General features: G+C 45.4%; 1 protein-coding gene across 1 annotated transcript in view; it reads left to right on the top strand.

The window, feature by feature from the left end:
- The first annotated feature begins 8,551 nt into the window (after positions 1–8,551).
- LOC142577912 (uncharacterized) overlaps positions 8,552–15,114 on the top strand; it is a 100,781-nt gene continuing 94,218 nt past the window's right edge. The window contains exon 1 of the mRNA XM_075687348.1: positions 8,552–8,591. The gene's annotated coding sequence lies outside the window, so the exon portion shown is untranslated. The remainder of the gene's footprint in view (positions 8,592–15,114) is intronic.

The raw sequence follows: 15,114 nt of genomic DNA, 5'->3' as shown, positions 1-15,114 counted from the left end.
CAGAGCGCGAGACAAGGTCTCGCTTATCCCTGGAATGTAGGATATAGCAGCACGCTTTCTTGGTCGGGGATTAGCTGGTCGGACTGAATTAGACAGGCGGCTTTCCACACCATTGCAAAAAGAGTTGGGATAGCTGCTTGCCGAGCGATCTTCTCGCACGTGGTCCAAGTCGGTGGAACGACTTTCTGCTATGTTGCAAATGCGGCTCGCATGGTTGTGTAGGGAGGCAGCAACCGACCTTTTGTGAACGTCAGGATGAACGGATTGAAAGTTCAGGTAGCGGTCACTGTGAGCGTCCTTACGGTATACGCTGAACGAGAGCGGTCCATTGTGTCTGGTGACACGTACGTCTAAAAACGGGAGTCAGCTGCCGACCACCGTCTCAACTGTAAATTGGATGGCCTTTTCTTGACTGTTAAGGTGCGCAGTAAACGAAGCTAAAGCGCTGCGCCGAATCATACAAAAATAGTCGTCCACATAGCGCAGAAAAACTTTTGGCCTAGGAGTGAAGGACGCGAGAGCCCGACTTTCCCAACACTTCATCGTAAGATGGGCAGCAGTAACAGAGACGGATGCACCCATTGCTGTACCGTAAACTTGCCTGTAGAATACCTTGTCGAAGCGGAAGTACGTCTTTCCAAGGCAAGAAGAGAGGAGCCTCTTGAGATTGGGAACGTCAATGGGCGACCTGTCTGGCAAAGTCCTGTGAGATTTTAGAGCAGACGTGCATGCTTCCACAGTCATGTCAGTCGGAATTGAGGTATCAATGAAGTCGCAGGCGTTGCTCACATGCGTGGAGCTGTTCCCGATGAGTGGAGACAGAAGCTGATGCAGGTATGCGGACTATTTGTAGAGAGGGGAGCGGATGTAGCCAACGATTGGATGCAGGGGGACGTTAGGATTGTGAACTTTCGGCAAGCCAGAAAGTGCAGGTGCAGCACCGTTATCACAGAACTCCGAACCTTCAATGTCGGTTCCCGAGTGAGCTGGGGACCCGACCCGAGCTCACGACTCGAACTATGCCACAGTGAATCGGACAACTAGACTGAGGCAGCATCAGAACGATGCCGGAAGGAAACGTACAGTTTCGAATGCCCTTGCCGAGCACATGGTTGCAACGGGTCACAAGATTGACTGAGATGGCTCCAGAGTTATAGGCCAAGAAAGAAACCTGAAATCGCGGCTGTATCTGTAATCACTGGAGATATAAAAAAAACACGTCACACGCTCAACGAAAATAAGGGAACCCTCCCCCCGTCATACACGCGCTGCCTACGTCGCGTTCTGAAGTATACATAAGCTTCCGCGAACATTCCCTCATCCCAGTGTGAACCTGGCTTCCCTAGGGAAGCCGAAACATCTTTTAGATGTATTCCTTTTTTATTACTTCTTTTGGTCGGTGTCCGTCGTTTCATTGTTTCATGCTTCATCCCGACCAGACGGGCTTCTGTCGAACCCTCGACTTCATCAACCTGTTCATTACTGCTTCGAATGGAGGTAGTGTGGCTCCTCTGGGTACTGTACAGGTCAGTATAGAATTATTCCGCTGCTTTTGACTATAGCTTTGAGATTGCTGATGATATTACCCTTCTTATCTTTCAGTGCACACATCGAGGTTTGTATTATGCCAAGTTTCCTTCGCACTGATTTCAGGTTGCGTTCATTTTTTACGGCTTCTTCAGCCTTTCTCGCCTTATAATTTCGAATATCCCTTATTTTCGCCTTGTTGGTCAAATTTGACAGTTCCGGGAATCCTATGTTGTTGCTTGAGTTGGACACTTTCATTCTTTGTCGCTTCTCACTAGGTCCTTTGTTACTTGCGAGAGCATGCCCACCGGTTGCGTTGGTGATTTGACTCCCACTTCTATTGCTGCCTCTGAAGTTATCCTATTTACCGTTTCATTCATTACCTTTATGCCATATTCATCTCTCTCTTCTAAGGCTGCATATTTGTTTGCAAGTAGCAGCCTGTATTTGTCTGCTTGTACCCTAACTGCACCTAGGTTGGCCTAGCCTGCTTTATTTCAGTGTCATCCAAATTTTTTTGTTCCACACTTGTTGCAGTGTTAGTTTCAATCCAGGATGAAATTTCAATTTGTATACAGGGATGCATGGATGAATGAGTGCCTATTAGTGTACAGTGATTGAACTGGCGCTCCAACTAGTCGGTGCATACGAAGGCGCCTAGCAGCTTTTCGTAACCGATGCGAGGGACGGTTCAAAGTTGTTTCCAACGAGCGTCCACTTCCGACAAATTCAGACATTGTGCCATTTGGACTCATTTGAGGGACAAACAAAGAAAGATGAAGGATAAAAAAATTTCTGAAGAGTTTATTGAAATGGCCACTGCTTTCGTATTCCTCCACAAAGGAAACGATTTAAAGTGTTTTCTCTTTCAGAGAAGTCCACTCAGCAACAGTGGACTTTCTTTTGAAAACGCAGTAGTCTTCAGACAAAAGAAACTGCAGACATAAATTTTGCTTATGACTGAACGGCACTTTGCGCACACTCGAGATACGCGGAACGCCCCGACAAAGGAGAACACGGAAGAGCGAATGGTAGAGTAGTCGTTTTTCTCCCTGCAGCGTGGAATAACACACAGAACTCTGCCCGAAATTGCATTTTCTCAAGGATGACGCACAGTGAAGGACTCGAAATAATGCGTGCCCCATTGTTCTTTTGGGCATTGGGTGGAAGTCGCTGGATTCGAAAGTTTTCATTTTGCGCTACTCATCTTTGCGCTTTTATACAGTGACCTTGATTTTGAAGCCACAGTCTCGTAGTGCGACAGAGCACGGCCAGATACAACACATTCCTATCTGTATTAATATTATATTTTCCATTCATGTCTTTCTTCTGGGTTTGTTTTTCTGGCCCGGGTGCCCAGTATAAATCAACCACGTTCACTTGAGCGATTGTTCTTTTTTAGCGGGAAGGCACCGCGTTTTGAGTCTGAAGTGATGAAGTGCTATGTATATTCAATAATTACGGCCCCAGCGCTTTTTTTCATGCGTGTGCGCGATGCGTGTGTGCCTATGCGTGTTTGCTAAAAGAGTGTAATGTGTGTTTTGTTGGTTCCTTTCATTGGTCAAAATGTACCCGTTAGAAGTTGAGTGTTCGAGTTCCGAAAATTGCGCAGTGAGCAGAGCATCAAGGAAGCAACCGCAAATGGATAGCTTTAAGTGGCTTTGCATGCACTTGAAAAGAGGATTGTTTCTTGTTTCAAACTTATGTAAAACTTATTCATCGAATACTCAAAGTACAGCATGAAAAACTAAATCTTGGGAGTCTTTCATAATGCATAATAAAGGCGTTCAGTGTTGTCACTGGGGAAAGAAAGAAACGATTATAGAATCATCGCCCCTTGCTATGCGAAGACTACATACAAGTCGGCATGAAAAATCGGTTTCGATATAACGAAAAATCTACACGTAAACACTGTTGCTGAACTAATCGTCAGTTTTGCAAGACGAACTTCCTGCAGGCGTAATGCTCACGACCGAACTGTGATAGTGGATTTAGTAGACGGCACAAACAGTTCTTGCGACAGCGCATCACCCGCTGTATGGTCGAACAGTTATCGCACTTTCCTTTTTGTTTCCAACATAACGAACACGAATTTATGAATCATTGCACTTGCAAAAAGCAAGTTGTAATTTTGTCGTAGTTGTTTGTTGTTCAAGATGCTCTTCCTTCACTATCAATCATTGGTCGATGAAAATACGGCTGCTTGCTCAAACGTAGTCCTGTATATGCTTAAAGCCCTTTAACTGGAAGCCCGGAAATATTGTAGACATAGTGTATCTCGCTGAGTTTTTAAAAACTTTTAAAAGAATATTTTATTTAGTAAGTCTTTGGTGCGTCATGAAAAACAATTATTGCAATAGAAAAATTCTAGGCCAGGTATTTTGTATTTTGTCTGTTAAACGGGGGTCCCAAGGTATGTGCCCGCTTAAAGTCTAACATCAGCGAAGGTCGTTTCTTTAGCAATATGGCGGATTACCTTGAATTATTTGCTCAAGAAGTCACATATTTATCCCACCTCATACCAGCGCTTTTGTTGCGCACCAATCTCGACGCACGTTAGGCCCCACTAGGTATCTCAGCCCACCTCTCAACCCATTCCACAGCGCATGTAAGCTCCGCCCCCACATTCACGTCTCTACTACTTGCCTATGTAAACTGCTATATAAATTTTCGTTTTCTTTTACTATTCCATAAGGCAGCCTACTTCGAAATAAAAGAAGTCACCGACGATTACGACACTTCCTAATGCAAATTTTATGGGCAGCTGTTCAGGTCTTTGGAATTTGCGACATATTGTGGCAAAGAATTTAATTCTGAACGACAGAGTGCACTCGGTGGCAGCGCTGAGCCTTTGCTCAAACAGTTCGTTTAGCAGCGGTGGCAGACGTATAATTTCCACCGGTTGCATCGCCTGTTGTTCACGAATAAAGCGTGAACCCGGGAACGCGCGGCTGGCGCGGAGCGCATTCTCTAGCGGAAGCGGTGCAGGCGACGTAGCGCATGAATAGTGGGTCCGAAGCCCACGTCAACCCTTTGTTTCCATATTTCGCGTTAGTCGGCGTGCTCGCCGCGTGCCTGCTGGTCGTTTAGCAGGTCTCGTGCGGCACTCCACTTTCCTCTTCACCCTTTCGCTATACTCTCCTCCTCCGCTTAGGTCCTCCTCATGCTTCCGTTGCACTTCCCTCCTCCGCTTTTCGCCCTCGTGCTCTCTTCGTTATTTCATCCTTCTCCGTGCTCGTTCGCTCGGTTACGTTGAAGGACGCCAACGCCGATACTCAACGTGGGAACAGGGATTTAAGAGCATCGCTATAAAAATATCTGAGGACATCTAAGCACTTATGAGTTGTGAAGGATTAATGTCCACTTGAACGCCACTGAGCGGCCCTTCGAGTCATGAGCGCCTCGCCGGCAAGCTAACTCCCGGACAACTTTCCGTGGCAATGAAGGGAAAGCTACGGGCGCGTGCCTGCTGCACATGTGTCACCGCGCCAAACAGTCAGTTAACGTTTGACAGTGCTTTTGGTTGCTCGGAAGAGACGCTCAATCGACGCAGTTTGTGTGCGCGACGGTTTCGCGTTTCCCTAGACGCAGAAGGGAAATCCGCAAAATAGGTTAACTTTACACTCAGCAGTGTGTCCTGTCTTATTTAACTCTTGATAGTAAGTTGATTATGTTTTCTCTTCCTCAGCCTAAACGAACGTGAAATAAAACGCGGGAACCTTTTTCAGGAGCGCTGTCTCTCTCTCTCTCTCGCTGCCTAGTCACTACTGCGCATGCGCCACTAGTAGCACCGAGCCACGAGTGTTCCGCCGCTGCGCAGGGCCACGCCTTTCTGCTTCCGCCATTTGGTATAACGTCACACCGCGTTCGTAGTCGTTGCGCTCGCCTCCGCTCGCTTCGCCAGCTGCGTCGCATGCCTGATAACATGTCGGAGGATGGAAAAGGAGAGCTTTCGTTCGCCGCAATCACAGTTGAGGCGGCAGTATGGACGGCGACAATTCTGATAAGCAGGAGGAGGCCTGGAATCGACATCGGAACGAGAAGAAGAGGAAACGAATCGCCCAGGAAACAGACGAACAGCGCGCCGAACGACTGCCTAAGCGCCACAACATAGCTAGACAACCAGATTAACCTGGACTTTCCATCAAGATTAACCAAGCTAACCACGCATTCCTTAGCTTTCTCTACGCATATCCTGGCATAGCCGAGCTAACTCACTGCGAATTTTTCCTTTCGAATTTGTTCACTAAATTTCTTTATAGCGATTACTGAGACGATGATAGAACGCAGGCAAGTTGCTAAGTTGCTATGGTGTTGGGCTGCTAAGCACGAGGTCGCGGGATTGAATCCCGACCACGGCGGGCCGCATTTCGCTGTGGGCGAAATGCGAAAACATCCGCGCACTTAAATTTAGGTGCACGTTAAAGAAACCCAGGCATCCAAATTAATTTAGAGTCCCGCACTACGGCTTGCCTCATAATGAGATCGTTGTTTTAGCACGTAAAACCCCAAAATTTGATTTTTTTAAACGCAGGCGAGAGCTTCCGCGGACATGGAGCGTGCGGATAACACAGGCAGCGGAGAGCGAGGGTGACGTGGCGTCGTGACGATGCCCTCTCCCCTCATGCAACGCCTTGCACGCCATCGCTGCAGCAGGTGCACCCTTTCGCTCGCTCGGCTCCCTCGATGCGTGCAGGTGGCGTGGCGTCGCAGCCAAGCCACGTGCATTTAGCTGCCGGTTCGTGGCTACAAAGGCCGGTTTTTTGCGTTCAATGGGCCATTTGCATTAAAATGCTTAGAGGGAATCTAATGTTGGTGCGAATGAAAGGTGACCAAGAAGTAACTCATCAAAACGCCTATCACGCGTAAATAAAGGAAAATTCAACGTGTTATTGCTCTGTATCGGGCGTCTTAACTTGGTATGTCCCAAGTGTACTTATGGGGCTCCGTATTAGAGTATTGTTATGAATACAGGTTTCTATGCAAACAGGCACGCCGCAATAGAGTAGTTTTGAATTTCTCGCGTTTCAATTGGTGCTAGTAGTACGTTATTATTATACTACACCAAATACCTGTTTTCTTACTGTTCTTTTATCTTTTTTAATTATAACTGTACATGTCCACAAAGAAAAAACCCCAACAAGTTGCTTTAATGTTCCTGGGTGGGTAACTGTTTAGGCATTGCAGAGGTAAATGATTCCGAGAAGCCTATGCCCACAGAGTTGAAGATCTACGGTGGCCCTACAGATGTGCACGGAAAAAGGGACAATGTATTATCCTGATGGCGGAATTATCTTTACTTGGTAGCGCACACTATGACTAAATATTAGTAGCAGGACAAATCGGGCTAACTCGCAATTCTTTAGTTTGTTATAATTTTTTGCGACATTCTATTAATTTTGTTTTTCATATTCAGTTATCCCCCCCCCCTTCTGTATGCGGAACGTGTTATATATGACTTATAAAAAGTGCTAAAGTCCCTTATGAAAATAAGTGCTAAAAATTCCATGCGAAATGATCGAAGAGCCCAGTTTCCAATGGTTCAATCCACTTTACTAAGTTGAATGCGATTCAGTATTGCTGATCATGTGGCTTAAATGGCAAATGCAATGACGCGCTTTGTCATTGGCTCGAAGTGTACGCCGTAGAATGAATTTGAAACAGGCGAAAACCGCAGGCTTCGAAGCGAAAAGTCACGAAATTTGTATACCGACTTTACATATTTATGCATATTTCATGACATTTCTTCTGGCTGCCTTTCCCGGAGAACCTCCGCTTCACCTTTGCCGTTGTTAACGACTCCACCTCAGAGATTGCTAACGTCCTTGCTTACTGTGGCTGCTTCTATTCAACCCTACCTTCAGCTTCCCTTCTCGAGAATAACAGCAGCAAGGCTGCGAGTAACCTTCTGAAGCTGCTCCAATATTCTACATTTAAATAAACCATACTAGCTAATAATGCGACCAAAACTACTCCCTTCAAGGCGAAGAGACGCGTTCCAAGCGGTCCAAGATACTCCGCAACGTTCTCCCGCCTTGTTGAAGTACGAAGCCATGACGATTTAGCATCCGCATTAAATTTGTCGGCTCCTTTTATGAGAATCATTATTACTTACAGCGTCATTACTTACAGCATTACTATATTACAGCCGAGCTATCTACCGTATACTACAGTTCTTTTATGAGGCCAGATTGCGTAAAAAGGAGTCCAGCAAAAGGCTTTGCATGTGTGGTTCCATTGCTTACCTTCAAAAAAGCTGCCATAAACAAATACAAGTGACACGCTTTCAAGTTAATTAGGTCCTTGTGGGGCAACTGGTATTGCGCAAGCGAACGTTGGGAAAGCGACTCAGGCTCGCTTACCCAACGATTTTCCTCGACCATGAGCTACGCGATTATACAGTCTTATTATGTTACCGTGCATTATTTCAGCTCCCAAATTTTTATACAAGTTTTTTGTGCTTTACGGAATAAAGCGCACGCTACCCTAAGACGAAAACTGCACATCAAAGTATACTGCGATGGCAGTAGGGATGCGGTAGGGAAAAAAAGATACACTGGGTATTGCAAGAAACCCTACGGTTGGCCGTCCCGTATCAGTCCAGCTAGTTCTGTGTTCGCGTACATTTCAACGCTGTCCTCGTTGTCATTGTTGTTTTGTTGTTTATTATCATGATTTGCGTCATGAAATTATAGTTGTCTTTTTCTGCCAATCGCTCTAAAGGGGGACATCGAAAGAGCCAGTTTTCCTTTCACGCAGTATTGCTATGGACGTTTCATTCTTTATCAATTGCCTTCTGAGCTCGTGTCTTTTTAACGCGTACAATTAGAGATTATTCGTTCGTAGACAGGCATTTTACAGCGCAAAGAATCGAGGACTGTGCTCAGCAGGGATTTCACAACAGACCTTTCAAATGTCTGGAACACGTCGGTCTCGATGTAGGTGTGAGCCTTGTCTGCATGTACACCTACTTCTTGTTCCCATTCTTCTCCCTTTGCTTCAATTATGCGCTGTCAAGCTCGTTTCAGGCGTCTCAAGGTTGGCTCAGAAACATCTTTGTGGAGGTGGGTGCATTTCAGAAGTATAAGCTTTGTAAGAAAACTTCCGTGGCATAAAAAGACTTCACGTTAGGAAAAACGAATTTGTTAAAGAGCCACCATGCTGTAGGGCCGTGGCCCTCAGATGTCTTGCTGGGGCATGTGCCTTCTGAATTCCTTAACATTTTGTCTACTTCATTCCAACAATGTGAGCTACGTTTGTGCATGTGTAATTTCGCTTGCGTGGATGAAACATTTTGCCATAGTTGATTGATTCTTATTTGACCTCATAAATTTGTATGTTTCGAAACAATACTTCGTAACGGAGAAAGAAAAGGACTAACAATGACACATCGGATGTCTCGTTTTCCCAAAACGTGCGATGTGGCCAGTCGCAACGTCTGCACGCCTCTGGAAAAGTTAATCCATTGGATATTTGCTTTCTTTATTTTTTATTTTTTATTTTGCTATCTGAAATTCGGAGATTAAGAAAGCGTCAACTATGACTAGGAACTGCGAAGTCAGCAATGAAGAATTCCGTCATCACCCCTTTGTCAAACTACCTTAACAGCAGAATTATCTGAGTGTCTATAATCAATTTCTATGTGCTAAACGGTTTCGATTTAAAAAAAATTAATTATGGCGTTTTACGAGCCAAAAGCACGATTTGATTATGCGGTACGGCATAGTGGGGGAGACCAAAAAATTGGGATATCTGGAGTTCTTTAACGTGCACCTAGATCTAAGCACCACGGCTATTTTTCCCCCCCATCCAAATGCGACCACCGTGACCGTGATACGATCCCGCGACCTCGTGCTTAGCAGCCCAACACCATAGCCATTAAGCAAGCACGGCGGGTAACGGTTTCATTGGACTGAACGCATAAGGAAATTGCTCACTGCAGATAATACAACAAAGATAAATGTGTTAACTGGATTAATTCAGGCGTATGATGCTGCACGTCAACACAGAACACGCAGTTGTTCTGTGTCGAGGCCAACGTAAATATTGATTGCCAATTTTATGGAAGCTTAGTCCAACAGCGGACCGTGAAAAAAATTTTGCGTCAAGCGAAAGACCGAAAGGCAGATGAGAAGAACATTTATATATGTGTTCTGCCATAGAGAAACGACTGTTTCCGCGGCAATTAATCCACATTCTTAAGCATCTACTCAATCTTTATGAGGAAAACTTGATAAGGGAGGGAGGGAAAGGGTAGGCGCAGCTTTGTCTCAAGTCCGCAACTCCGCGTAGGAATTGCGAAGTTGGCAAGGGAACAGGAAAGAAACAGTAGATATTTCTACGGTATTGTACTATGTACTAGTCATATGCAGGTAATGTGCAATGAAGTCCCACGCGCTAACGGACACGTTACGACGTACAGGCGCCTGGAAGGTGGGGCTAAAGTTGCGGTAGCTTCGCATCGTTCACTTCAGAAGCCATTCTGACAGTTTTTCAATCCGTAAAGCTGAAGCAAACATGATTGTTAACATTACTTACGAGAACATTTATTAGCGGTTGAAAATCTTTTTTGATCATGAGTGATACAAATTTCTAATGATAGTAATTGCTGCCCTTGAATATTGCTGTGGGATTGAACTGCGTTTAGATATAATGCTTTCTGTAGCTTTAACGTAATGATAAAAAGAAGCATATAAAGGTAAGCGTGTAGATAAAACGATACCAATAAAATGTTCTCGAAAGAACCCCCCCCCCCCACCCCCACATTGATCAAAGTATTTGAGAAAAGCCGCTCAACTGCCTACATTTTGTAATAGGCTACTCTACGCAAACAGTCATCCATGTAGTTTCAGGCTTAGATATTCCGTGTAACGCTACCGTTATTGGTACCTGCCCCATTATTCCGCGACTCAGATTTAGGGCTTCGGGTGAGTCTACTTAAGCGTACGAAAACATTTTTATGGGCGAATGGAATACGAAATCTTCGCGTAGGTGATAATTTAGTGCTTGGACTAACCGATGAGACATTGTTTCACGGGCCAGCGATAAACCAATTAGCGAGCCAGGAGCATACAACAAGCTGAGTGGCAGCTCAACTGCCTTAATTGGACCGTCATTAATCTCGCGTCCAATCTTTCGGCCTCGCGCGCTGTGTCATATAACCAATGACGAAGTTTAGAATCAGACAAGAACGAAGGTATTATGGCTTTGCTGATCTATGTATTTGTTCTCCGGTGTTTTCTAGTGTGTTTCGCTACACGGTTCAATATTGACACGTGTCAAACGTTTAACGTACGTTTAGCAAATGTATTCGAATGGCACAGGACACGTCTGCGGTAGTTTCTCGTATCGGAACTTGTCTCGAATGCTTTCGATAGTTCTATCTATTCCATTTCGTCACCGAACCTTGAGCAATCTTAAAATGTGCGCCCAGCGAATTGTGCAGTACTTTCTGGCAGGCACGCGGGCACCACCAATCACGCTGGAACCTACAACGAGCCATGTGTAACGGCCGACGTGCTTGACCTGCTGAGCAGATTCCTAATCACCAACTGTGCTTTGCCTTTATTGTTGCGCTTTGAGGGCAACCTGTTCTGGGCACAGGTTATAGCAAGGAGGGGTTAGTTTCATAATTCAAATTTTTGCTGCTGTGAGATTCATCCTCACTACAACGTGACATTTGGCGAAAGCGCTTCGTTGTGTGACGGAAATCCTCGGCAAGCCCAAGCCGAGATGACACCGTCAACATCGCGACGGACCATCAAGATAGCCGCAGGCTGATAAATCTACCTCCGCTAAAGGGACTTCTACCCCAGATATCCATGAAGATTAAAGCCAAGCTAACAGCCGGAATGACGAAATTCGTGTCTCTGATCGCCCTATAGCAACCCAGGGAGCCTACGACCTTTCGCGGATCATTGGCTGACGAACCCATAAAGATGGCTGCAGGCATACGAAAGGGTCGCGACGTTCAACAACTGCGACTCTCAACAAAAGTTGCGTCAGGTATACTCCTTCTTGGAAGTTGGCGCGAGGTCCTGGTTTGAGAACCAAGAGTCGACCCTAGTGACTAGGAACCTGTTTCACAACGGCCTCCTGCAGACCATTACGATAGCCGTAGGCAAGGAAAAGGCAGAAGAAGCCCGAGTGCAGCTTCCGAACGAGAACCTTGTCATTTGCACGGACTAGATGGGGCGTCTGTTCCACCATGCCGACTCAAATATCTCTGAGGAAAAGAAAGTTTGTTTCGTCATGTGGGGAATAAAGCAAGAACTCTTGGCTGTATTAATTCTCAACTCGCGTAATACAGTTACGGAATTCTCAAACACTGTCTCGAAAAGACGTTAGAGGTACGCAGTAGGCAATATCACCCCCAAGTGCTTACGCCGAAGTATAAAGCTCAAGCACTTGGATTTGACGAGTTCCGAGAAACCCTCAGGGCCATCACGCGAAGAACTACGTAAAATGTTCGCTCCAGAGGCCTCGACTACAGGCATTGTGAAAAAGAAATTCCCGGTCACTGGGAGGTCCCGATGTTACGCCCGAATCACCGCAGCCCAACCCTTAAGCAATGACCTGCATCTCCATCCATCATCGCCCACCATAAGCTTCCTTTCCTGCGCCGGCGCTAGGGCCAGATAACGACGCAGTTAGGTTGCCAGCAACCGCCGCCGCCACCGCCAGCCCGTCCCCCTGTCAGCCCGCGCAATTCCCCGAGAAAGACGGATGTATGTGGCGCTCCAGACAACTGCCCGCTCCGCTACCACTGTGGAGAAGTGGGCCTCGTCTACCACCAGTGCCCATACCGCGTCTCCAGACTGCCAGGCTTCGCCGTCAAAGCGCCGCGTCAATAGCTTGGTGAGCGACTACGTGACACCGCTGACTACATCGCCGCAACGCAGTGGAGATCCCGACGTCCTTCCCGTTCGCCTTCACTACAGCGCCTACCATACACAGGACCGGTTCGGGGACTGTCAGAAAGCCCATGCACGAAAAAATAAAAGCAGCAACCGATGGAGGTGCAGTTGCTGTTTGTCGAAATGCTGAAGATCTTCCGCCGTTGACGTTGGAAGAACTCCCTCGACGATGCCGCAACAAAACACCGCCATTCTGACGTCGCCTCGAAGCCAAGCAGACATCACCTCGAGAAACCCCGACTACGTGACGTCACAGCACAATGACAACACGACGCAGTGGTGATACCACGCCATTGCCTAACCGTATTGCAAGGCAAAAGACCACCGTCCACGACGTGCTTCTCGACGGTCACGAAGTCGTCGCTCTAAATTTAATTCTTCTTGGGCAAGTTGGTGCTTAGATTTCCTAGGTATACTTTGTGGCGCAAAATGCATTTCTTTCCTTTCTTCTGTCCCTTTTCGGGAAACGTATTTTGCGCCACAAAGTATACCTATGAAATCGCCGCTCTATTTGACTCAGGACCCGACTACTCCGTCATAAGTGAATCATTCGCGAACCGATTGAAGAAAGCCAACACTGCCTGAGACGGCCCTGTAGCTCTGACAGCTGGAGGACACCTGATAACGCCGACTGAAACATACATGGCAAGAATTACAGTTCATGACCGAACATACCCTGCGGCGTTCGTTGTCCTCCAACAGCGCTCGCGAGACGTTATTCTCGGCATGAACTTCCCGAACCAACACGGTGCAATTATCCACATGAAGTCCATGTCAGTAACCCTATCCCAAGTCCATGCGATATCGCCGGAGGGCTCTCTGAGTCACCATGCCTTGAGTGTGCTAGATCAACGACGCTTTAGCATTCAATGAATGATAGAAACAGCAACAAATAATAAATTTAAGCAGGTCACATGACTATTAGGGCCACAAATTTTTCTCAGTGAGTAAACAGATCACTCACTAGCAAACATTTCTCCAGGCTTGCTCATGAGGAAAACCTCAGCTAATTTGAGTGTTTATTTCCGTGTGAAAACAGAGCTGAAGAGTCAGAAAAAAAGCAGGTTCACAATGACAGCTTTTAAAATGGTTACCGAAGTGTGAATGATCATCTTTACAAAGTTATTGGAGTGGTACTTTAAGGTGTGTACTAAGAGGAAGCTTTACCTAAGAGTATCAGATATACATAGGAAAACAGAATTTGTTTTTCTTAGCAACTACAGCACGAATTTCGATGACGTTTGTTGCCTTGAAAATATAGATTTAACTGTAGGGGTTGTAAAAGATGAATTCCTGATTTAGGCTGTAGACTTTCTATAAGAAGCGTTGAAAATTTCAAAACTTGAGAAAAAGGAAAACTATCAAGTTTAGAACTCTGAAACTAAACAAACAATAAAAATCAATATTACATTACTTTACACGGCACGTAATAATACATTTAACTCAGAAAAAAATTATATAAGCCCGTCTACTTTTCTGTAGTGCCAGCAGTAGCTCTCACATGTGAAACATTATGCATCACTATGAAGCTGTGCCACTAATATGTAAGTAGCACTCCTGGAAAACCCTTGTAAGCATTGTAAAAAAAAAAGGTAGGCTGTCAATTCCTAAACAAAACTTTCCTCTTTATGTGCTCTAGTGGGTGCAGCTTACAAAACTGCAATATATATATTTTTATGCTGATCTACAGATATTTAAACTCTGTGCGTTCACTCCTCTTTACCTTCCTGAGTTCCGGGTATTTTTGCAAAACCTTTCAGTTGTTAAATTCAAATTCCTCTTCGTTGAGTCACTAGAAGCGAAAATTCTCTTTGAAGCGAAAGAAATTTCCTAAAATCTCATAAATATCCTAACCTCACAAACGAATTTCTGTGTTTTACATGTAATAAAACAGGCAGCATCTGCGTTAGCCCCTAGCTAAAGCTTCCTCCTAAAACACCGACGCATTGTAGTGTTTTTCGCAAGTGATTGCGGCAAGCAACCAACCACGTCATAGCATTGATGAACTTTAATTCTGCATTCTTCAGTCAAATTTCCGTTCTCCGCGGGAGAGAAAATACAGCGATCATACCTCGTTCATAGGGTCAAGACAATTTCAAGCAATAGCCATAAGCTGTTCACAGGGAGCATTAGAATCTATACGCTGTACTAAATTTCTAGCTATAGGCAACATCACTTAGTTATTTTTCATTGGCTTGCTTAGTGTTTTGTTGTCTCTTGTCTTTCCTCCATTTCTTGTTTGTATTTCATTTTTAAAATTGATTCATTTACGTATTTTTTCCGTGAGCACCATTTTCTGCCACTTCATTTATTCTCTCATTCAGAGAGATGATAGCTCACTGACCTCCAGCGGAGCAGATAATCCTCCGCCCCCCCCCCCCCCGCCTTCCCCCATCGTCGAGGCCAATGAGGTTTAAGGAAACAAATTTCATGGAGTGGGGACGCCGTCTCAAAAGTGAAGCCGAAACGCTGTCATCTTACCAGAGGCAAAAAAATAACGTTATCAAATAGCGGCGGACATACGAACCGCTATCTGCCCGCTCCGTGCTATTTACGATGCTTAATTTAGCCGTGCAGATACCGTTTGATGTCTTTCTTTCTGTGAATAGTTTCAGAAGAAAGCCTAAACTTTTTTTTTTCAAATTTTATGGCACATTATCATATCAATACG

Source organism: Dermacentor variabilis, chromosome 4 (genome assembly GCF_050947875.1).
Source record: "Dermacentor variabilis isolate Ectoservices chromosome 4, ASM5094787v1, whole genome shotgun sequence".
Taxonomy (NCBI): domain Eukaryota; kingdom Metazoa; phylum Arthropoda; class Arachnida; order Ixodida; family Ixodidae; genus Dermacentor; species Dermacentor variabilis.
The sequence above is the reverse complement of the archived record's forward strand: the minus strand, read 5'-3'. Positions and strand labels throughout refer to the sequence as shown.